Here is a 24,383-nt window from a genome sequence, read left to right on the forward strand (position 1 = left end):
TCCTTGCTTTACATTATTAGGACTCTGTACAGACTGTTCACAGCTGTAGCAAGTTGTCTGCTAGGCTTACTTTTTTATTCCCTACTTTGTTTTTCCTGGAGTTAATAATTGTCTTGGTGGTTCATAGCTTAGATTTCTCTGCGCTTAACAATTCAACCCCATACCTTCTCCTAATGAATAACTTTCTCAATAATTTCCAATTCATTGTCTACAAATTTCATCTCCTTGAATAAATCTCTTCAGATCTCCTTCAACCTGGATTAACGACATGCTAGTCTTGTCACAGAGATCAAGGGGCCACTAGTGGGAAGCAACAAGGGAATACATGGACCAGGAGAAGGGAACAGATCAACATAATTTCCTTCACAAAACATACTTAAAATAGTGGGAAAATTGTTTTCTTTACAAACACAAACACACACACCAACCCCAAAATCCCATAAAGAATGATTAAATAGCCATCAAACCCATTGCCCTGCCATCAAATTCTGTATAACATAAGACAAAAATAACAGAAGGAATATATCATATAAATATGAATCTCAAGGGGGATGGGGTACACTCAGTGGCAGAGTGTGTGCTCAGCAAGCATAAGGTCCTAGATTCAATCTTCAGTACCTCTATTAGAAAAAAAACATTAGAAACAATAGAAAAATGTATCAACTTTAAATATTTACAAATATATAAACTTCCTCTTTTAAAACTGTTCTACAGGATAATCCGGGTTAATGAGAAAGTGCCTCTTCATGACTGTGATCCTGCTGATAATTGTGGGAGGAAATTAGAGTATGACCACATGAAATAAAATCCCTTATGAAATAATGATCCCGGGTGACAATCATTATTGGCTGCTGTCATCACAAAAAAGAGAGTCAACTGGACATTATGTACCTTATGACAGGAGTACAAAACTTCATATAACAAATATTCTTGCACAAATTTGAACCTCGTTCAGATCAAGCTTTTAGGGGAGGATCAAATCACTTAGCTAAAGCCAATACATAGGATGGAGAAATAAGTCTAACCACAGGGGAGAATGAAATCAACCAAACAGGAAATAGAGAAATCCCTCAGCAATTTCAAGGAAAATGAGAAACAGGAAAATTATAGATTAGAACCCACTTGAGAGATATGCTAGCTGCAATGTGTGAACTTAGTCTGGATCCTGATTTCAACCCCAAAACTGCTTAAAAGTGTATTTTTGTGACAATCAGGGAATTATTTTGTAACCCTAAAAAAAATGAATATTCCAATTGTATTTGAAAGAGACCTTGTCATTTCACTAATGAAAGGTTAAGCTACGTAGGATTGCCTTCAAAATGATCCCGAAGTGGGGGAGGGGAAGAGGTGGAGATGAAAGTTGCAACAACAGTGACTCTGAGTTGATAATTCTGGAGATGGGTGACTGATACAGACAGGCTGGCTGTGCTGTTCTCTCTACTTCTGTACGTGTTTGAATCTTTCCATAAAATGTGAAACAAACAAAAAGACTTCAGTGATTTAAAACCCTCACTTGGAAGGTTAAGAGGTTTGCCCAAGTAGGTGGGCATCTGAATGGGGCACTGAGATTAGGAAGATCAGGCACCTGGCTCCAGGCCGACCTGGGGCTACCTTGACCCTTCTCTTCTCCTCACCATCCACAGCCAGCCCATAACTGCATCCTGTCAGCTCCACTCCCCAAACGCATTCTCCCTGGCTCCCACCATCTCTCATCTGGCCCACTCCAAGAGCCTCCGACCACGCCTCCCTGCTTCCTGGGTCCCTGCAATTCATTCTCCACATTATCTTTGCAAATTGTGAGAGAAAATTACCTTAGTGCTTAAACTATCATGACTGTTTCTCACTGCACTTAGAGTCTACACTACTTTCCGTGCTCCTGATGCCCTTCTAAACCTCGCGTCTCATCACTCTCACCAGTGTTGGCTCCAGTATCTCCTCAAACCTGCTGAGCACATTTGTGCCTCGGGGCAATGGACAAGCTGCCTCTATTCCTGGGGTGACTTATCCCAGATCCTCAAAGACCAGCCTCCTTATCACCATCTCAGCTCACATGTAACCTTCTCAAAGATAGCTTTCTTGACTCCATTTCCCCCAAGTCTCCCATCTCAACACTGTATTATTTCCTTCATTTCAATCTGAAATTGTTTCCTTATTAGCCCGATTATTTTTGTTTGCTCAGTTGTCCTTGGCCTCCCTCCTCCCAGCAGCCTTGCACAAACAGCATAAGCTCCCGGGGAGCAGCCGGCGCTGATGCTCTGAGAATACACATGCTGAGCGCGACATTACAGTCACGTGGTGTAGTGAAACGGTGTCGAACAGCAGATAGAGCTAAGCAGTGAGAATACTTCTCTTATTTTATAATTTAAGTGAAACCTAACATTTACTCCTGTTTAATGAAGAATTTGGTAGGTCTTTGTTCCCAGTTCCTGGACGGCAACCCCTAAAGCCTTGAAATTTCCCAAGATAGGAGTGTCTTTACTATTCATGGTGGACCCTTGGATGGCTTGTGTTCATGAGATAACTCAGGATGGGGACTGGCCAGCCAGAGACACCAACCATGTGATTAGAGGAGTGGGGCTTTGAGCTTTGTGACAAGTGACTGACCATCAGGAGAGGTAGGGGCTCAAATGTTAGGGCTTTGACTTACAGTTAGTGTTTGGGGTAGCCATGTCAGTAGTGACCCAATAAATCATGTCTTTGTAATAAAGTCTCCAGTAAAAACTTGGGGCAACAAAGCTCAGAGCTCCTGTGAGCTTCCTGGTTGGTAACACTCTCGGAGGACTGTCACACTCAGAAGCCATGAGGGCAACCCTGAGCCCTTCCCACTGGAGTGCTCTCCACAACAGCTCACCTGATGAGATCTAAGGGCTGCTTCTTGTCTATGCTTCGAGGAGGAGCACATTCCCTGTACAGAAGGCCCTGTTCGCTGGGGCAGCTGAGGTCCTGTGATGGAGGCTGAAGTTGCACTGGGAAGCAGAAGCAAACAGGTGAGCGTCACTGTCACCACGTGTTCACATGTTCTGCTAATAAAATGTGGTGCTAACACTTTGTGGTCATTTGTAAATAAGGGGCCCTCCTTTGCCAGAAGGGATGGAGGTACCATATAATTTTTCATAATTCTCACCGAGGATTAATACTAACCCCTTGAGGGTCATTTGCAAACGTGGCTGGAAAGGAACACTTGGATGTTACAGTCCTGGGACCACCGTGGGTACCTGGTGAGGGCCTTGCAGATGCTTAATGTCCTACAACCGGGCCAGTCTTCCACAGCAAAAAAAACTACGCCACCCAAGTGCCCAAACTGCTTCAGTGGAGGCAGCAGCCCCCTCCTTGGACACCCAGAGGAACCTGGACTCTTGCTGTTTAGGGGCAGGGTCAATTCTAAAACCCAGGCTATTTTGTCCCCACAATTCAGTAGTTATTCGGTGACAGCACATGGAATATAAACAATAAAGAAACTTGACATGATGTTATATATTTAGCTTACTCAAGAAACAAAATTTAAATCCAGTCATTCTCCTTCCCACCTGACCTACATTCCTTTCTCCTGTACTAGAACCAGATTATTACCCACCCAGCCTTAGCATGGGTCCTGACTCCACTTACCTCCCTCCCAAACACCACATGAGATGATTCCTCAGCCTGGATGTGGAACCAGCAATTACAACAGGCTTTAGTGGAAAAGAAATGGTTGTGTGCAGATGCCAACTAAACACTGTAGAATCCTGGTGTCCCACATTAGTAATCATGACAGCTGTTTGCAAGTGTCCCCAAAGTTCATTTCAGACTCTCACTGCTAATTTTGCTGGGATATAAATATAAAACATGTGGACTGCTGGGCTGGACTGCTATGCTGAGTCTCTGATCCAGGAAGCTCAGTGTCTGCTCCCTGCAACCAGCTCCCTGTTCTGTTCATGCATGTGCATCAAGCAGCTGTTTAGTGTCCATTTTAGTATCTTAGACAGTGCATTTCAGTATGGTCTTCATCCACAAATACGTGTACCACACAGTAGTAATGATCAATCTCAGTCTTTGCTTTCTTTTGTCTTAGAGAGTCAGATAAACGGATAGCAAGGTAACAAAGTCATAGAGCGCTATAATATAGTATTTCCTTTATTTCAATGACAGGATTTATTTAAAGAGCTTAGATATAACATCTTTGCATTTATGGCATCATTTAGCGTCTGAAGCTCTTACATTTTACAAACTTCATTTCATGCGAGATGTTGTCAGTTAGAGAAGTGCTTCTGAATTTGAGGGGTTGCTGTCATCTCAGATGGAGTCCCTAAAAAATGTCAAAACTCTGCAGTATTGTCATCATGACAAGAACTCAGACAGATGAAATTTGGAAAGCCCTGTGATTTACTAGTGCACAGACAGAAAATGGTATTTCAGAGGGAAAAAGCCTGAATTACAGAAAATGATAAATGAAATGGTCTAACATGCATTTCCCTTACAAAGAACTAATACTTCTTTGGTTGATAATAACATCTGTCAGTAATTATGAAAAGAGCTGGCAAATGCATAGTACTTACTATTAGCCAGGGCTGTTCTAAAATTCAAGCAGATTCATTAATCCCCATAGCATCTCTACGAGGTGGGTACTATTATTATCCCCATTTTATTGATGAGGAACTTGATAAACACAGAGGCTAAATGACTTTTACAAGGTAGACAGCGAGAAACCAGCACAAGTGTTCCAGCCTGAGTCTATGCTCTTGGCCACTTCTACCTTTTTTTTTTTTTTTTTGGTGGCAGGGAGATAATAAGGTAATTCTGGTGGGGGGTGGGGAGGTAATTAGGGTTATTTGTCTATTTTAGAGGAGGTGTTGGGGGCTGAACCCAGGACTTTATGCGTGCTAAGCATGCGCCACATCACTTGAGCTGTACCCTCACCTCTCGAGTCTATGCTCTTAGCTGCTAATCCACACTGCCCCACATGGTAACTCTGGGGGAACTACAGTTCATTCATTCATGCACTTGTTAAACTCAGCCTTCCTGGTGCCTGGGATTCAGCAGTGAACAAGACAACATGGTTCCTGCCCTAAATGGGCTTGTCGACTCCTGACATATTATCTTCATTTTACCCAGGAAGTAACAAGGTCAAGAAGACTCACCTTTTCCTGTTAACACCGGAGGATACATGAAGTGCTTTATTTCATTTCTGCCATTTGACTTACACCATGGGAAGGGAAAGCTGCCTTGAAGATCCCGGAGCTCACAAGCCAGTTAATCCTGAATTTTTTTTTAAAACTGTCCCTTACTTGATACTTGATCTGAGAAAGGATGAAGTAAACCTAAATGGATTCTAAGAAAGCGTGTGGTTTATACAGGGTAAATAACCAGCCACTGTTTACTATCCTAACAGGAATCTGTAGGCATATTTCTTTTCTTTCTCTTTTTTCATTTTTATGGGCAGCTTTTAAAAACCAAACCAAACCAACAAAACCAAATCACTTATAATTCAACAGCAGGTTCTAAATCACCCCCAAGACAGCAGCTAAACTCGGTTTAGACTTACAGTGCGGCTCCTGGTGGTTGGATTGATGAATGTATCTCTATCCTGAATATAAAAGTCGTTCACGCAGCTCTTCTCAAATAGGGCAATGAAAAACTCTTGTTCCGGTTGTTGATACTTTCATCCACTTGGAGGACTTTCATAAAACAGCTGAAGGTATCAAAGGCTGAGGACACGGTTTTCAGATGATTGGGATTCAGAGGCAATTTTATGTACAGTATCTCAGCGTATGTACAGAGCACCTCCCACAGGGTGTGTACATTTGCAAATACAAGCTTGTCATCCAAAACCTATATTGGGAGAATGAAAACACAAACCAGGAAACTATTTTCACATTTTTAGTACACAGATTTTTCTTACATTGCTGGTAGTTAAAGCACTTGTGCAAACACACACAGATATGACACTGGTAAAAGTGAAGATATAATGAAAATAGATTTGCAAACCATCATACATTTTTGCCTTAAAGTTAATTTCTTTGTTGAAATTACTGAAAAGTTATTTAAAATCCTTACAATTCATTCATAAAATAACCAATGTTTTAGATGAAGAAAAGTAAACTTGTTAACTTTTAGTCCAAATTAGTAACTAAAAATAGAAACACGAAAAAATTCTTTGCAGGGGCATTGTAATGACAATTTTTTAAATTTCTTAAACCTAGGACTATTTACATATCTGTTCAATATAATGTTAAACAGCCATTAAAAGGGATTTAAAAGAATTATATTTATTAATATGGAATATATAATAAAAGGAAAAAGAAAAAAATGTGAAATAATAATTTTCATTTTTGGAAGGGAAAAATATCTACATTTGAACAAAAAAATGTTTAGAAGGATTTTAAGATTCTTTATGTATAACTAAGGTACAGATGATTTTTAATTCCACTGTTTTTAATTCCATTGGATTTTAATTCCAATGTTCTTTCATTTTCAATTTTGGGGGAAATTTTTATAATAAAAAAACTTTAAAATTGTTCTTGCATAAATACATTAATAGATATATTTATGACTACATTCTCTGGCTATTAAAAAAGATCTCCTAGCTTTGGATCTGAAACATACATTCCATAATGCAGATTCTGACTGACTCGCCTCCCAGTCCAGAGCGAAGGCACGGCTAGGGTGACATGTTTCAAATATCATTCCAGGGAACATGCAGGCTCCCAGCCAACGGCTGCAAAGGGACTGACACTGATCTTCTTGCTCCCAGCTGCAGACCATCACAAATGAGTTTAGATTCATAGGCTCAAGTTTTCTCTGTCAAAAGAAATCAGAAAATGTTAGGCTTTTACTTTCACCAAGGGAACAAGAAGTTGTTTGATTTTCTTTTATTAAAAAAAAAAACAACAAACCAATTTGAACCTGAAGAAAAGACATTTGCTCAAAATACCACAGTAGCAATGAAGGTGCTCTGGCTGGCAGGGACTTGTTGGATTCCTGTGAGTGCTGGACTCCTCACATGGAATTCCCTTGGCACTCCAGAAGGCCTGTGGTTGTCCCCATGGGTTTGTGGCCATATGTGGTGCACAAAAGTCTCTGGCTTTGCCACAATTTCAAAGGCTTTTTTGGCTTATGAAAGGCTTTGCACTCAAATGGAGTTTTCTTGAGTCCACTCACTGATGTCATTCACCAGAGTTATAGTCCAGATCTGACATTCTAGACTCTTAAAATCTTGCAGACATTCAAATGGTTCAGGTTTGGATGTGTATTCACCTCTGCAGGCCTGGACCAAATTCCATAAAGCTACCCGGACAAGTTCAGCAAAATGCAAAGACATTTTTCTTTCTGCAAGACTGAAATGTCTGTGAAGCTATAAAAACTTCTGCATCTACAAAAATAGGGAACCAACTCATCAATAACATATCTATCCATAATGCATGGACATTTGAAAAAATACTGTATTTACTCCTATTAAATTCTATCTGGCTTTTGCCAAATTGTGTCCTAAACTGTAAGGAAAGTATATAAATGTAGAGAATTTTTGACCTTTTAAGAGAAAAAGGAACACTCCTACTCGGTTGGTGGGAATGTAAATGTTGCAGCCACCATGGAGGACAGTATAGAGTTTCCTTAAAAACCTGAAAATATACTTCCATGTGATCCAGCAATCCCATTCATGGGTATATGTCTGGAGAAAAATATAATTCAAAAAGACACATGCACCCCAGTGTTCACAGCAGCACTATTTACAATAGCTAACACACTGAAACAACCCAAATGTTCACTGGCAGATGACTGGATAAAGAAGTTGTGGTATATTATATATATATGTATATTTACATATATACACGCATATACACACACATATATACACATGAACACACACACACAATGGAATACTGCTCAGCCATTAAAAAATTAAATAATGTCTTTTGCAATAACATGGATGGACCTACAGGGTATTATGCTAAGTGAAATATGTCAGAGAAAGAAAAACAAATATTCTATTTATTAACTTATATGTATATCTAAAAAATAAAACAAATTAATTACTATAATAAAACAGAAATAGACTCACAGGTACACAGAACAGACTGGTGGTTACCAATGGGGAGAAGGAGGAGAGGGAGGCAGGGAGGGGGTAAGGGATTGAGAGGTAAAAAGTACTATGTATAAAATGGATAGGTTATAGGGCTGTATCATACAGCACAGGGAAATATAGCCATTATTTTATGGTGACATTAAATGGAATATAATATATAAAGATGTTGAGCCTCTGTGTTGTACACCTGAAAATAATATGATGGAAATCAACTACTCAATTATAAAATACTTAATCAAAGTTTTTTTCATATTATTTGCAATAAGTTAGAAGCCAGCACTGTCAATAGAAACATAGTGCAAGTCACAATTTTCCAGTAATCCCATTTAGACAATAAAAAGGAACAAGTGTACTTAATTCCAGGAATAATTATATTTATCCCAAAATATCCAATATACTATCATTTCAAAAGTGTGATTAACACTTTGAAAACTTTTAATAAATATTTTACATTATTTTTGTTGTACAAAGTCTTGAAAATCTATTATGTATTTTCCACTTATAGAACATCTCAATTCACAATAGCCACATGTGGCTGGTGGCTACCATACTAGACAGAGCAGATTACACCATTCACACTTCTGATAAATTACCTGCTCTTATTTATTTAAAAAACTTCCAGAAAAGGCTTTAGATATTCCCTATATCTAACAAAGCAACCTTGACGGGTGAGGAATATCTTCATTATAAAGTGAAAAATAAAGGTAAGAGAGCCATGGTTACATGTAAGTTAATGTAACAATTCCTTCTTAATTCATTCAGGACTTAACAATCTTTCTTCATATTCCAAGGATTCACTGTCACTGTGCAATGTTTTTCACTATAATCATCTTTGGAATTGAGAGGCTTCTGATGACCCTGCTTTGTGCATCTGTACATAAAAGAAAATAACAAAACAGAGAAAAAGACCTTATTAAAGATAATTTAGGGGGGTATAGCTCAAGTGAAAGATCATATTCTTAGCATGCACAAGGGCCTGGGTTCAATCCCCAGAACTTCTTATAAAAATAAAATAAATAAAAACCTAATTACCACCCCCTGCAAAAAATTAATTAATTACTTTAATTAAAATTTAAAAAAAGATAATTTAGAGAAGCCTTATCAGGCTACAAGAGCTACAATGAATGCCCCTCCTCCATTAATTTAGAAGAAGTTTCACAATATTTCCCAACATAAAGGCTAAAATATAATTCGGAACACTTCCTGATGGTCAGCATCATTTTAACAAAAATGTAGATAATTACCTCCCTGGTGTCAAAGCTCTGTCAGAGATGGGCACAGAAAATTTAGTAAAAATTATTTTGCAACTACCTTTGAAAGAAATGCTGAGAAATGATCTTTTCTGTTGGAAATTAGCCTGCTTTTACATTCTGCAGTAGGCATACGTGTTTACAAACCAGGCAGGAACTGGATCATATTTTACACATACTTTAGAAACTGATTTGAATTTTGCTCTCTACCTGCAAGGCTATTTCTTAGGTAATAACATAAGCTGGCCACTATACTAAATTTTGTTTCCCTGTTTGCTTAATCCTCACAACTCTGTAAGCTGCTATTATTACACCCATATAACAGACATAGAGCTTGAGACAGAAAATAATTTGGGTAACTTGGTAAATGGTGGAGCTGGGTAATATCGCAGCCAGTCTGACACTCAAGTCCATTCTTCTCACCGATGTCTGATACTGCTGCCTACATTCAGCAATGACTCCTGATTTCATATTTAAGTGTGTCATTTCTAAAAGTGCAAAGCTATATTAGTACTGCTGTGTAAATTATTCTTTTCAGATGTGATTGCGAAAAAAACAAAAACAAATAAAATCAGGGTGCCACTGAGGGGAGGGCGAACTGCATATGGATGGACACAAGGGGACTATATGAGGACACAGTTGCACAACTCTAGAAATAGTTAAAATGGCTGACTTGTACAATTATAATATGTGAATTGTATGGCCTGTAAATTACACCTTAATACAGCTATTAAATTAAGAAACTGAGATACCAAATTAAGACTAAAACACATATATATATATCATACATAGTACAACAGGCAAATATCATTATTTACTGCACCATTTTCCTTCATGCAGCTTCCTTTCCTCACCTGTTAATGAAAGGATGATTCATTTTTAAAATAGCCTTTTAATTTATTCAGCAAATAATTTTTGACGGCCTACAATGTACCCAGGACTACTCTAGGCACTTGGAATAGATCAATAAACAAAACAAAAGTCCTGTCCTCACGGAGCTTGGTTGGAGTCTAGCTGGGGTGGGGGGTGGAGATGACAATACACACAACAGAGCAGCAGAGGAGGTGGCATTCTAGGAAAGAGGAACCATGGAAAAAAGTAAAAAGGGCAAAGTAAAGAGAGTTGAGGGTATAGGATGAGGGTGATGTTGTATTAAATACCAGAGCAGGGCACACTGTGAACTGAGGTTAGAATTAAGACTAGGAGGTGAGAAGTCCCAGGAGGACGGAATAACCATCACCAAGGCCAGCGTGACCTCGCATGTTCCAGAATGGGGGCACGGCTGGAGCTGCGGAGAAGGGTCAGTGCAGATCCTGTATGGCCTTGGAGGACATTGTAAGGACTGTGGCTTTTACCCGGGGTGAAATGGGGAGGCACTGCAGAAGGACGACACAATCTAACTTAGGTTTTCAAGGCTCACTTGACTGTGGGGTGAGAATAGTGCAAACGGGTCAGAGATGAAAGGTGGGAAGCTACTGAGAAGGGCTATGCAGGAGGAGAGGACAGTGGCTCAGGGCAGGGAAGCAGCAGTGGAAGCAGGAGCCATGGTGAGAAGTGGCTGGGCTCTGGATATGTTTTAAAGGCAGTGTCAAACCAGATCTATTGACAGAATTCATGTGGTATGTCAGTGAAAGTCAGAATAACTCCAAGATTTTTGACCCAAGCAGCTGGAAGGATTAAGTTTCCACTAACTGAATGGGGGATGCTGCATAAAGAACCAGTTTGGGGGGTAGGAGGACCAAGAGCTCAGTTTTTACACATGTTGGTTTTAAGATATCAGAGTTCCAAGTGAAGATGCCAAATCAGCAGAATATTATAAGAGTCCAGAGTTTGAGAGAAAAAGTCTAACGGGAGACAGAACTGTGGGAATCATGGGTCACACAGGTGGTACAGGAAGACATGAAACCCAGGTACTCAAACATTAAGATACCCTGGCATTAACCATAGAAGTTATCCTTGAGGGCTTGCCTACTAGGTGAGGATATCAGTCCTATTTCCCGACCACTCGAGTTTTAAAAAGGAACTTACAAATGAATTCGTGCAAGACACTGCCTCCAGTGTGTGGGATCAGAGCTGGAGTCAGAGAATGGGATGGTGCACGCTACTCCCTACGGCACATTGTGTGTGTGTGTGTGTGTGTGTGTGTACGCATATTTGTGTGAGCAGGGGGATGAGTTACACCTGTCTTAAGAAAAAGAGGTAGAAATTCTAGAAGCCGAAAGATGAAAGAACATCCAGATCTGGTAGAGGGAACAGGGGAAACATTGTGTACTGTAAGACATATCCCCATAATGCCATTTCCCACCATTCTTTTATCAGGAACACAGTTGGAACCTGGGGAATTATGTAGATACGTGTGATGTACACAAACTTTCTGACTATGTAACACTAAATATCTACATATGTAGCAAGTTAATGATATTTATATCTGCTTCAAGTTTAATAACAAGTTCACAACAGAAGGAAAATAAAATATTGAGGACTGGTAGAATTATCCTTGAAGGACTTTCAATGCTCAGAATGGAAGCATAAGCGGCTTCACCCCACAAAGTATGTCATTAAGAGTCAAGAATGTTTTTTATTTGCTTAAGAAATTGAGAGTTACAACTTCCTGCTTTAAAGAGTTAACTTTAAGACAGATACCATACTATAAACAACATCTATACTGGTGCTTTCTTAAAGCTATTTTTAGTTCCTGCTTGTTCTGATGTACTCCAGAAACTCTGCAAAGAAAACCTTCTATTCAAAGGCTTAAAGGAATAAAAAAAGAAATAACACCGCATTCTTTTAAGTGTTCTCTGTACTGAAAGTCATTTGCAAATGCAGCACTCTGCCACATATCTACATTTTTAACAATAAAGACTTTTGTGCAATTTTTCAATTGCTATGTGACTTTGCGTCAGTCTCTCACTCAGAAGCAGAATGGAGTACCAGAAAATGACACATCATGTCTAAAACTACAGATGTGGAATATGAACTTACACCAGGAAACAGCTAAGTGGGAGGGTAAGGTTTACCTTTTAAGTTACCGTAAGTGCAGTTACACCTTCTCCCTGCTTCCCCTGTGAAGTGAAGAACTAGTCTTTTCCAGGAAAGCTCTCATTCTGAGTACTGTTTTCTTTAAAATATTTGGAGATTCTTTTTTAAGGTTCTTTCACTTTTAAGTCTTTCCCCAACTCTACATCCCATAACAAGTGTTAAAATTTTCCAATAGCCTATTGTTACAGAACATACTCTACAAAAGCTGAGGTTTCCCAGTGCTTGGATCCCACAACTCTGCTACCAGATAATCCTAAAGCCTTCCTTCCATAACTGACTCTTCTACCAATTCCCAGCTGCGGGCAAATTCGGCTTCTCAGCCCAGTTAACTTTCTAACTCTGCCTACGAACAATCTACTGCCAGTAAGGGAAATCTAAGGGAGCCAACAAAGCCCCTAGTGAGGGTTGCCTCCTTCAAACAATCAAGAGGCCATCACCAAGCAAATATTTAAACCTACTGCAAAACTTCTGAAGACATCTTACAAACAATATAGTTTATATAGATTCATACTATTTGCTCTGGAATAGTGATTTCCAATGGAGGGAACAAAGGACCACATGACCCAAGCAATTATTTAAAACTGCACATAACTATCCCTCTTCACGTGAGGATTCAGGTAAGCCTGTCTTATAGGTCTAGGTGTAACAGAATGGCAGCGCCCCTAGCAGTAGGGTGAAAAGCAGCGAGGTAGACTTTTAGTGAAAGGGAGTGATGTAATAGGACCCACCGCCCACTTACCTCCCACCACAGGACAATCATCTCAGATCGAGAACAAACACTTTGGGAAACAGAGGTTGTTTATGTTTTTATGGTATCTGGTGGAAATAATGCCCTGAGTCACGTGAAGTTGTGGCTGCAAAATTGAACAGGAGACCAGACATTTTCACATTCAGGACACAAATAATCAGCCCCCGAGTGGTCACCATATCTGCTCTCCCCTTTGCCTGTTCACCCCAAAAGCTGCAGGACTCTCCTTCTTGCAGTGACACCCACCATTTCTCACAAATTCCTGCCAAGTTCACGTCAGCAGCTGGTGGTGTCAAAGTCAACATTTGTACTGCTCTGAAGTCTCTCCATTACTTTATATCCTTCTATTTTCTCTGTTGTCTTCCTAGCTACCCTTGCATTCAGAAGCTGGTTAACGCACTAACATTGACTCTGTAATCAGTCCAGGATATAGGAAGCAGAGATTCAACTGTAACCAGTCCCAGAATACTTGTCATGCCACTCTAGTGTCCCAACAAAATACTCTGGCATCCCTCATCTCACCCAAAGAACCACCGAATTACTTAGAGGTTGTAAAAGTAGAGGGTTTCTCTTCTGGGAAACACTGGCTTGTGGTAGAGTCTTGATTTCAGTTTTTGCAACTAGTTACAGGCAAAAAGACATGGTCCGCAAATTTTCTTCAAGCGTTTGGAATTTAAACTTTTATTAGATACAGAGCCGGCGGACTAACCGTAATCTATGAACATATGGTCATATTATAAAATAATGTCCATGTCTGCCTTACAGCCATGTAAGAATTTGAATTACACCTGCATCCTGTAGGCCTTTAGAATTGGATGTGAAGCATCCTGTGTTAAAAACCTCCTATCCAGTCCCAGAACACCTTAAAGACAACATCACATTAATGCCACTGAATACATTAGTATAGAACTTGTATGGTTAAGTTACATCTCCAATTTCCCAGAGCTGGAAAGCAGATGCCTAGAAAGGCTGGAAAAGCCCAACTACCAAAACAGCTCAAAAGTTGAAGCAGACTCCTGCACCTCCCAGGGCGGAAGGCGGAGAGTGGAGGGGGCATTGCCAACCACACTGTCCTCCCCCAGGACGTGGCATGTGGGGAAGCAGGCAGGAGTGGGTGGCTGGGACTCAGAGGTGGAGAGGTGATGAAAGCAGAAGTGGAACTGCTCTGGTCCTAGAAAAACAGAGCTGTAAAAAGCTCGGCTTCTGTTCAACCCGCTTTGTCTCCCACTTCCCCTCCCACCTAAGTGACAAACAGAGCACAGTCAGGCACTTTCTGCCCATGACGGTGACTACTAGCAGGAAAGGGACCAGGATAAAAGCATGTCCTACAAAAGATCAGTCTGATTTTAAAGACTGTGTTATAATCAATGAAAAGCAGTGTCAGAGTGGGACACTTGTGAGGTGCTCAAATAGGGAGGAAGAGGCTGAGGATCCATTTCCAGCACTTCCATGTCTTTTATCACTCCTATTTCTGACCTTTCCTTTGCCACGTTTTGTAGCACTGCCATCACTGGCAGGTAAAGGGGCAGCAATGAGACTTGGCCGTTTGGCTGATGGGGCTACATTTCCCAGCACTGGAATGAAAAGGCACTGGAAGAGGAGCAGCTGGAAGATGTGAACCGCGGTCCTGGCTTGTGCCAAACACTAACCAGGTGACCCTGGGTTAGGCTGTTAGTCTCCCTGGGCTTCCAGCTGTTTACTTATAAAAGAAGGTTTTGTCATTGCACAAATATATCCAATATGAAATGTAACGTGAAAGTCAAACATAATGACAACTCACCTGCTTGCCTCAGGGAACTGTAAAAGCACTGAACACTATGTGAATGTAAACACAGAGTTAAGAAAACTGTTGAGGTAAAGCGCTAAACTGAACATGGAGATAAAGTTTTATGGATTTTCTTGGCTTTCTTTTTTAATTGCAACACTGAATTAATAGTTATTAGCTATACTCCAAACCACCACCCCTGCGAATAAAGTAGGTTAGCACTGCCTGGATGCCTGCTATTGCCCGATGCTAAGCAGGGTGAGGGTATAAAGGAGGCTGAACAAGGGAGTCTTCTCCAGTTACCAGCTAAGTGAGGAGACACATTGGAAACCAACCGGCAATGGTACCAAGTCAGTACTCAAAGACTAGATTACAGGCTACCGATCATGAACAGTGCAGAAATACAAAGAGGAGCTAGAAGTATTTGGAGTAAATAGGGAAGAATCAATGAAGGGGATGGGGCTCCAACTAGTTCTCAGGGCAATTCTAAGCTGTTTTAACTGAGGACTGGATAGGAAAAGACTGGTGACTCCTGGTTTTTAATAAGGCACAGGTTACCCTAGGAGGCTAAGTCACATAATGATTGGAACCAATAAGGTAAGGCCAAAGTGATTAAGGGTCGAAACTACCTGGCTGAGATCTGGTTGTGGTAAGTCTTTGACTTGACTCTAGATGTTGGAGGGTCAAAACTGAAGGTTGACTGAAAGGAGGGGAAAGAATATCCAAGAATTCAGCAGAAGGAAAAATTCTTGTATCAGGGATGAACGCTCTTCATCAGAGTATCAGCAATCAGAATAGACATTTGAAACCAAAAACATACAGTTCCAGAAGCCAAGAATATGTGGAGGGTGGTGAGAGAAATATAAATCAAAGACCATTCCAAGCCTTTGGGTATTCAAGACTAGAAGAATGATTATGCCACTGAATAAATGGATACGCTGCAAGAAAAATGATTATGAAATCAGCTTTAGACATGTTGAATCTGACATATGAGCTAAGAGTAGGTGTTCTCTAAGAAGCTCAAAATTCAAAACTGAAGCACAGATCTAGAGTACAGGCTTAAGATGCAGATGGACAAGACATGATAAATCTCCTAAAAGAAAACATACGCAAAACATTATCTGACATAAATCTTAGCAACGTTCTCCTAGGGCAATCTACCCAGGCAATGGAAATAAGAGAAAAAAAACAAAAGGGACGTAATTAAACTCATAAATTTCTTCACAGCATAGGCAACCATTAGTAAAACAAAAGGAAACAACAACCTACGAATGGGAGAAAATATTTGCAAATGATACGACTAACAAAAAAGCCTTAATTTTCAGAATATATAAACACCTCATACAACTTAAAAACAAAAAAACAAACAACTCAATCCAAACATAGGCAGAAGACCTAAACAAGCATTTCTCCAATGAAGACACAAATGGCCAATAGGCACATGAAAAAATGCTCGATATCACTAACAAACAGAGAGATTCATATCAAAACTACAATGAGATATCAGCTCACACCAGTCAGAATGGCCATCGCTCAGAAGTTCATGAATGATAAATGCTAGAGAGGCTGTAGAGGGAAGGGTACCCTCTTACACTGCTGGTGGGAATCCAGTTTGGTGTAGTCATTATGGAAAGCATGGAAATCCCTCAAAAAACTAAAAGTATATTTACCCTATGACCCAGAAATCCCACATCTGGGTATATAACTGGAAAGAACTCCAATGAAAAAATACCTGCACCCCAGTATTCATAGCATCACTGTATACAGTAGCCGAGATATGGAGGCAAGCTAAATGTAGCAACAGATGACTGGATAAAGAAGTTGTGGCATAATTATAGACTGGAATATTACTCTACCATGAATAGGACAAAATAAAACCATTTGCAGCAACATGGGTGGAGCTAGAGATCGTCATTCTAAGTGAAAGCAGCCAGAAACAGAAAAATACCAAATGATATCACTCATATGTGCAATCTAAAAAAATAGAGAAAAAGACACTGTGAACTCATCTACAAAACAGAAACAGACTTGCAGACTTAGTCAACAATCTTAAGGTTACCAGGGAAAGGGGATGGCAAGGGATATATTTGGGAGTTTGAGATTTACAAATGTTAGCCACTATATATAAAAATAGATTTTAAATAAAGTTTCTTCTGTATAGCAGAGAAACCTATTTTCATTATCCAGCAATAACCTATAATGAAAAAGCCTATACAGCCACCAACTGAGGAAGCAAGAGAAGAAAGGAGAGTTAGTTATGCTGGGCTAGAGCCCACTTCCAAAATCATTGTCAGCCACTGAGGCTGCCCCGAGGGCACTGAGCACTCCTCCCAGGGACAGACTGACATGACATGCGTCCTGTGAACCTGGGGCAGCAGAGGCCGTCCACAGATCTGGCCCTGGGGGAGATGGGAGCAAGTCCACCTGATCCCCTTGGGGCAGCACCCCTCCCCGCAGACCCCGCCTCCTGACTGCACCGCTCCTGCCTCTCAGGAACCCACTGACTTGAAAACAAGTGATCCACGAACCTGGGGCAGCGGCAGGGAGATGGGCAGCGACCTGGCAGGCTGGTCGACTTGCCCACTTCTCTCCCACGGCCTGTCCAGGGCTCGGCTTTTGCTGCTCCAGGCACGGTCCGCAGGTCAGCCTGCTTCTGGAAGGAGGGCGCGGTGTGGTCGAAGGCAGTGGCGGGTTATGGGGTCTGCCCATGAGAGCCCGTGGATTGGCTTCAAACTCCCCAGCGCATGGCCTGAGATTGGCCTCTGCTGCCCCAGATTCGTGGAACTCAGGTTACAGGCCAGCCTGCTCCTGGAAGGCAGGTGCTGTGCTGTCAGGGAATGGCGGCGGCTGCGATGGCGGGACTGGGGCTGCCCTGTGAAAGCGCGGGGTTTGCGACCATTTCCCGCTGTTGCTGCAGCCATCCCAGCACACTGATCACACTGCGCCCACCTCCCAGGGGCAGCCTGACCTGTAACCTGAGTCACAAGAACCTGGGGATTTAGAGGCCGCCCCCAAGGTCAGGCTGCGGGGAAGATGGGAGCAAATCTAGGGGCTCTCATGGGGCAGCCCCCATTGCATCCGAGGTCCCGCGACCGCACCGCACCCGCCTCCCGGGAGCAGGTCATGGTCTGAGGGCCAGTCAGAGATGCTTCGGAGCCGTCCGGTGCCCTCCCACCTCCCGGGGCAGTACCTGCTCTCCTAAACCCGGGTATAAGCGGCGGCAAAAACGCGGGGTTCAGGAACTACTAATAGCGGGGTTACCACTAACCACAGCGGCGGCTGGGACCCGCCTCAGGGTCCTAACGGGACGCGCGGCCGTGACCTCACCCCCGCACCCCTCCCTGTGCGCCTCCTCAGTCGCACAGCCCAGGCGTCACCCGCCGGCTTCGAGCAGCACGCCCCCACCAGCGCCCCCTTAACAGCCCGGCAGCGGCAGCCAAACCAAGGGCAAGAGGCGGCCCAGAACCCAGGCCGTGTTCCTCTTCCAGGAGCTGGTCCAGGAGCAACCGGCTGCCGCCAGCTTCCACTCGTTCTGGGCGGGTTCCGGCGTCCGCGCATCTGTCCGTCAGCGCGTGCGCGCCCCTCCTCCTCCTCCCTCCTGCAGCGCAAACTGCTCGGGTGGGTCTCCTGCTTTACCAGACCTGGCCACTGGGGCCGGGAGGAGCCAGGTGGTGCCCCTCCTGCTCGTCCCGCCGGGTCTCCATCCCCAGAGCCTTCACCCCGCCACCGACTGGGTCCTGGCACTGAACTAGAACCACGACTGCCCTGGGCCAGGCCACACCCCACCAGCCCCACTTCCCCTGCTCACCTTCCCCTCCCTGTTACTACCCTCCCACCCCTGGCCAGGCCCAGTCTCCCACCAGACCTTAAAGACAGGGCTTCTTCTCCTCACACCGAGGTCTGTGCCCTGACACTCCGTCCTGCTTGGTCCTAACCTATGGCCCCTACACCCTCATGCCTCACCACAGGACCCCCAAAATCCTGAAACTATACTCCTCACCTCTCAGCCAGGTCAGTTCCAATCTGAGAGGCCCCACACTCCTCAACCTATACCCCCTCACCATGGGATCCCCTTCACTCTGAGAGCACCCCTACCCTAAGCTCACTCCCTCACCCCTAACCCTGTGGTTGGGGTGGGGAAATCTGAGCTCCAGTAATGATGACTACTGCCACCAGCGGGGGATCCAGCCTAGTGTGCACCTTCATAGTTAGTGTCTGAGGCTACAGGGCGAGGCAGGCTGGGCTGAAAGAGGTTCCAATTCCCGCCCTGGCACCCTGATCCCCGCACCCTGTGTCTCATCTGACACGATGGGTCAGGGTGATCCCAGGCTGCCAGCCAATGGCCTGTGGGCCTTGGGTGGTTGATGGTCCTGATGGTGATCTGGACCCCTAGGGCGGAGGCACTAGGCACGCGGACGTTTGGGGTGGGGGATTTCAGAGGGTGCACTTGAGCCCAGGGGTAGACAGCAAATGGTGGGCTGTGTGCATGGGGCTGTGTGCGTGGCCTGGCCTCAGCCCAGGTGGGTGCAGGTATCTTTTTCATTCACACCAGGCCAGAGGGAAGAGGGACGGGAGCTTTCAAAGCATCAATTTTAGGAAGCCAAGGCTGGAGAGAAAAGTAGGAATGTGCACTGTCCAGGCCACCATGGATCCCGCCGTGACGCTGGTCCCTTGCATCAGGGGAGACTGGCAGTTAACTGGCCAATGAGACATCCCCTGCTGTGGTATAGTTTACAGGCAATTGAAGGGATTTTGACAGGTAATTTTAATCCAATAATTGTCACTTTCTCTGCGGGAGATCAGGTCCAAAGTCATGGTGAATCTGGCAGGGACCCTGCCTGAACTGCAGCCTGGGACTGTAGAGGACCCACCCAGGAGTCATCCTCTTAGCTCTCACCCAAAGGCACTGTAATAGAGAAGAACAAATCTGACTCCATATTGGATCTTTTCCTTTCCTTTAACCCTCTGCCGTGTTTTCTAGGCTTAGTCTTGCTAGCTCTGCAACTTTTGTAAAACAATGTTGCCTTTAGGCTGAAATAAACAGAAGATCCTATTCTCAAAACTCTGACCTTTAAGGATATTAACACTTTTGCACTCTTATAAAGATAACAAGTTGCAGAATAGAAAAAGTTTGTTTTGTTGCAGGTGTTACAGGAACACGGTGATCTGATTCACGTGGACAGCTGCAAAGGATTCAAAGGACAAAGAAATCCGACACCAAGAAGTTTGCAACAACCAACCACAGCCCCTCCCCTATTTACTAGAAAAGGAGCCTGAAGTCTGACTTGGGGAAGATGGTTCTCCAAGATATTAGTCTGCCATTATCTTGGTCTGCAGCTGTCAACGTAGACCAGGTCATAGGGCCTCTGTAAAACCTCTAACAAAGCAAAAGTTATTTTCTACTCTGCAACTTGCTGTCTTTATATAAGTGCAAAAGTGTTAATATCCTTAAAGACCAGAGACTTGAAAATAGGCTTTCCTGTATATTTCAGGCTAAAGGCAACACTGTTTTACAAAAGGTGCAGAGCTAGTAAGATTAAGCCTAGAAAATAGGGCACAGGGTTAAAGCCAAAAGGACAGATCTTCTATGGAGTCAGATATTTTTCTTTTCTATTATAGTATATTCTATTTTTGTTTTAAGTTTACAAGAATAAAGTTTAGCCTTTTCCCATTTTAAATTGTGCAATTTTAAGGAGCATTAAGTGCATTAAAAATGTTGTGAGACCAACACCACTGGTTTAGACAATTGCCTTCCTCAAACTAAAAGCTTGTATACAAAGCGCACCCCACATCCTACCACCCCCAGCCAATGAGAAGCACTAATCCCCTTTCTCTCTCTGTCTTAACCTATCCTGGTTGTTCCCTATCAATGAAATCATATAAAAGGTGGCTTTTTTTTCTCGCTGCCCTCATATCTTAATTAGGGACGGGTGAATTTTTTGTTTGTTTGTTTTCACGTGAATTAGCATTTTTGTATTTTGAGAGGGAAATCCAGATGGATTAAAGATGAGACGTACCAAATGAAGCCCTTTTGGTAACTCTGTGCATAATCTCGTGGTAGGCACTGCTGTTCTAAGTGTGAAACCAGAGCCAGAAGGGAGATGCTTAGCTCTTCTTGTGGCAAAATAAAACCAAACTAAAGCAGAAAACAAAGGCCAAGAAAGACAGCTGGAAAGAAAAACCACAGCCTGGAAAAAGCTTTCCTCATGACCCAAGGTCGGAGAAAAGCTTCACATCGCTGTGGTGCAAAAACCTCTTGAAGCCCAGTGTTCTGAAAAGAAACAAAACACACACAGGCAGTTCCAACGAGAGGCAGTGCAGGTGGCCAGTGTGTGCTAGAGATGCTCGACCTGTAAGGTGAGTACATAGGGAGATGGACAGACTGCAGGGATAGCATTGGCCACCATCACACTGGCAGGTCTTTAGCCCGGTGACAACCAGCCCTGGTGACAACGTGAGCAGGCAGAGGCCCCAGGAGGTCCCCGGGAGGGAAGAGCAAATGGACGCTCCTCTCCAGCAGAACAAGGTACAGGATACATCAAAGTGCCACAGGAACATCACTTCCCTAGCAGTGCTGGTACTTAGAGAAGATTCCACCAAAGTGTTTGCACAATTTTCAAAGATAATTTTTCTTTAGTAACATGAATTCAAAATAATCAACATGTCATCAAGGGATTTTCAGAAGTGACCTGCCCTGGGCCCGAACAATACACACACATAAATACACACATAAACACATAAATATATACACACATACATACCGGAAAAGAGACAGACAGACTGAAACACAGAGAAGCAGGGGAGACAGAGAAACAGAGAGAAAAGACAGAGAGAGAGGCACTGAGAGACAGAGACAGAGAGAAGGAAAACTGGAGCTGGGAAGGAGTGGAACTCACGCACATTTTCACAAGTCAGTCTGCATGTCAGAACCTGGTCTCAAAGTCCATCCATCCTCCAGGGGAGGGTGTGGGGATCACAAAAGGGCGTGGGAACTGAAGGCAAAAAGTATGAAGACATTGTGGGGCAGTCCACCACAGAGGCCGAGATCAGACACTGGGCCTGTATGTCAACATGACAGAAAGACCTAGGAGGTTGTTTGCCAGAGCTGACGACGTCAGAGTTGTATTTAAATTTAGTCGCACGACTGGGAGCTGGGAAGCAAGCAATAAGGAAAGTGACTTTCTCCAGACCTCAGGGCAGACCCAGGCCTGTGTGGCATCTTCTCTGCGCTCCGCCAGCCCTCTGTGGGGTCATTCCTTTGCTAAGTCTGTGCACGAGCTCCCTGTGATGCCAGCCCATGGGGGTGACAGATGCAGTAGGTGTTTCTAGGTCTAGAGACAGGATGGCTTCTCTAGGAAGCAGGGGCCAGAATGATCCCCACTGTGCTGACGGGAGATTGGGGAGACCCTGAGAGGCACGTGGCTTTTCCATGGTGATAGCACTGTTGAGTGGGGGGAGCCATGTCTGAACCCAGCTGTATATTCAGAGCTGCAGCACTGGCTGCATCCAGGCCTCCCCAGGGCTATGAGGGGGGCTGAGTTGGTGTCACTGTGTGTGGACATGGCATGGAGTGAGAAATGATAGATCGGCAGCCCAGAAAGGTCCTTGGGGAGCTATGTGTCAGGAGGAAGCTTGGGTAAGTGGACCCCAGGAAGTGATCTCATTTCCCCAGCAATAGAGCCCAACAGAACTTGGAACTAAAGTCACCAGGCACCCACTCTGTAGAGAAGTCCCTACTCAGCTCACTTGATTGGAGACAGAGTCACGTTCTGCTGCATCCCAATATCCCGAGGCCACAGACCCCGGAAAGCCCGCAGCGAGGGGCTTTACCAACGCTGCCAGCGCTGGGTCATGTCTCACCCAAGGCGCCTCTGGACTTTTGGCCAGAGAGACCCAAAGGTAACACAGGGAGGCCCAGGGCAGGCCCGCCCAGGCCAGGCCACCACTCAGATCCCACCCAGGTATCCCCACGGCCCCGTCCTGGCTGGTGGAGGTGGAGCAGTCACGTTGGGGATGGGTTTCTGCCTCAAGCAAGAGCAGGTCAGAGGCCTGGGGGGCCGGTCACATCCACAGCCCAGGTCAAAGCTGGCTGGCTGGGATGTGGAGAGCCAGGGAAGTGTCCTGTTGCCCAAGGTGGAACCCATGCATTCTGGGTATGTCTTTTCCCTCCCAGGTGTCTGAGCTGAACAAGGTCTCGGTCTGATCTGGCAGCAGAGGGTTGAGTGGACAGAAGCAGGAATGTTCCTGGCCGGGCAGGGCTCTGAGACTTCCAGGCCGGGTCAGCTGCTTGTCACTGTCATTGCAGAGCCAGATACCACATATTGAACAGCAGCTGATGAATAAGAAAACCAACGCCCCCTCCCCCAAGTGAAGGGCTGATATGCCACTCTTCTGAGGGCCAGCGCAGGATCCAGGTGGGTCTGGATATGGCAGGGTCCCCTCCACCGTGGCCCACAAATCAGTGGGGCACGCCTCCGACCCAGAGATCACCCAGGGCTCTCACCAGGTACCTGCCCGGGGATGACGGGTTGCTCAGCACACCCTGCTCTGACATGGAGCACAGTGCCCACCTCGCTGCAAGTCAGGTGGAGGACCAGGAGCCCCCGAAACAGAGCCCGAAGTTCAGGAAGGCAGGGCTGATGCGTGTGTGTAGGTGAGGGAGGGGCGAGGGCTGGGCCACACAAGGATGTGTACCCAGAAGCTACTGTTGGGATCAGAGCAAAGAATGGCCTCAGACCACCTGTCTGGAAAAATTCAGTCACAGAACACATCCTGTGGGCACTTTCTGGGTGGGAGCTGTCTGGAAAGCTCTGGGAAGTTTCCTGTCCTTGAAGAGGCACATGGAAAGGGAGGCAGGTGGGTAAATTTTTCCTCTCACACAGCATGAGCTCTTCCACAAGACTTAAATCTCTCTCCACATCCAATAGTTACAGAGGAGGCAGGGACAGGGGAAGATGTCAGAGACCAAAAAAAGGATGATCTGGATCCAGCAGGAGACAGCGAGTTCCCTCCTGCCGCTCCTGCAACTCCTCCTGAACCTGCATCTGCAGCTGGACTGCTGGACAATGGAGAACCAGTTCAGGCATCACCACCAACTGGGGCAGAGCCCCCTCTGCACCCACCCACACCTTCTTCTCCAAAATGTTCTCCAAATTCCCACTATCAGTCCCCTCCCCTTCCCCCTCCCAAACTTTACTTCCCTTCCTCTGGAGATGTTTTTGTTTGGTTTTCTTTAGTTTCCTTTGTTTGTTTCACTTCATTTATGGCAAGCTTTATTTTTCTTTTTAGAGTTTCATTAATAAAATATAGACTTTTCCCCTTTTAAATTGTGCAACTGAGGATAATTAGAGGCATTCACAATGTTGTGCGACCATCACTACCATCTAGTTTCATACTATTTCTTTCCTCAAAGTGAAACCTTGGATCCAGAGCACGCACTCCCCTCCCTCCTCACCCAGCTCCTGACAACACCAAGTCCTCTTTCTCTCTGAGTGTCTTTACCTCTCCTTGGTGTTCCCT

At 44.1% G+C, this 24,383-nt stretch overlaps 1 long non-coding RNA gene across 1 annotated transcript in view; it reads right to left on the reverse strand.

Moving 5' to 3' along the window:
• The window catches only part of LOC141579673 (uncharacterized), a 36,756-nt gene extending 33,816 nt beyond the window's left edge, over positions 1-2,940 (reverse strand). The window contains exon 1 of the long non-coding RNA XR_012511535.1: positions 2,852-2,940. This is a non-coding gene — a long non-coding RNA (uncharacterized LOC141579673). The remainder of the gene's footprint in view (positions 1-2,851) is intronic.
• Positions 2,941-24,383: the final 21,443 nt, after the last annotated feature.

Source organism: Camelus bactrianus, chromosome 13 (genome assembly GCF_048773025.1).
Source record: "Camelus bactrianus isolate YW-2024 breed Bactrian camel chromosome 13, ASM4877302v1, whole genome shotgun sequence".
NCBI lineage: Eukaryota > Metazoa > Chordata > Mammalia > Artiodactyla > Camelidae > Camelus > Camelus bactrianus.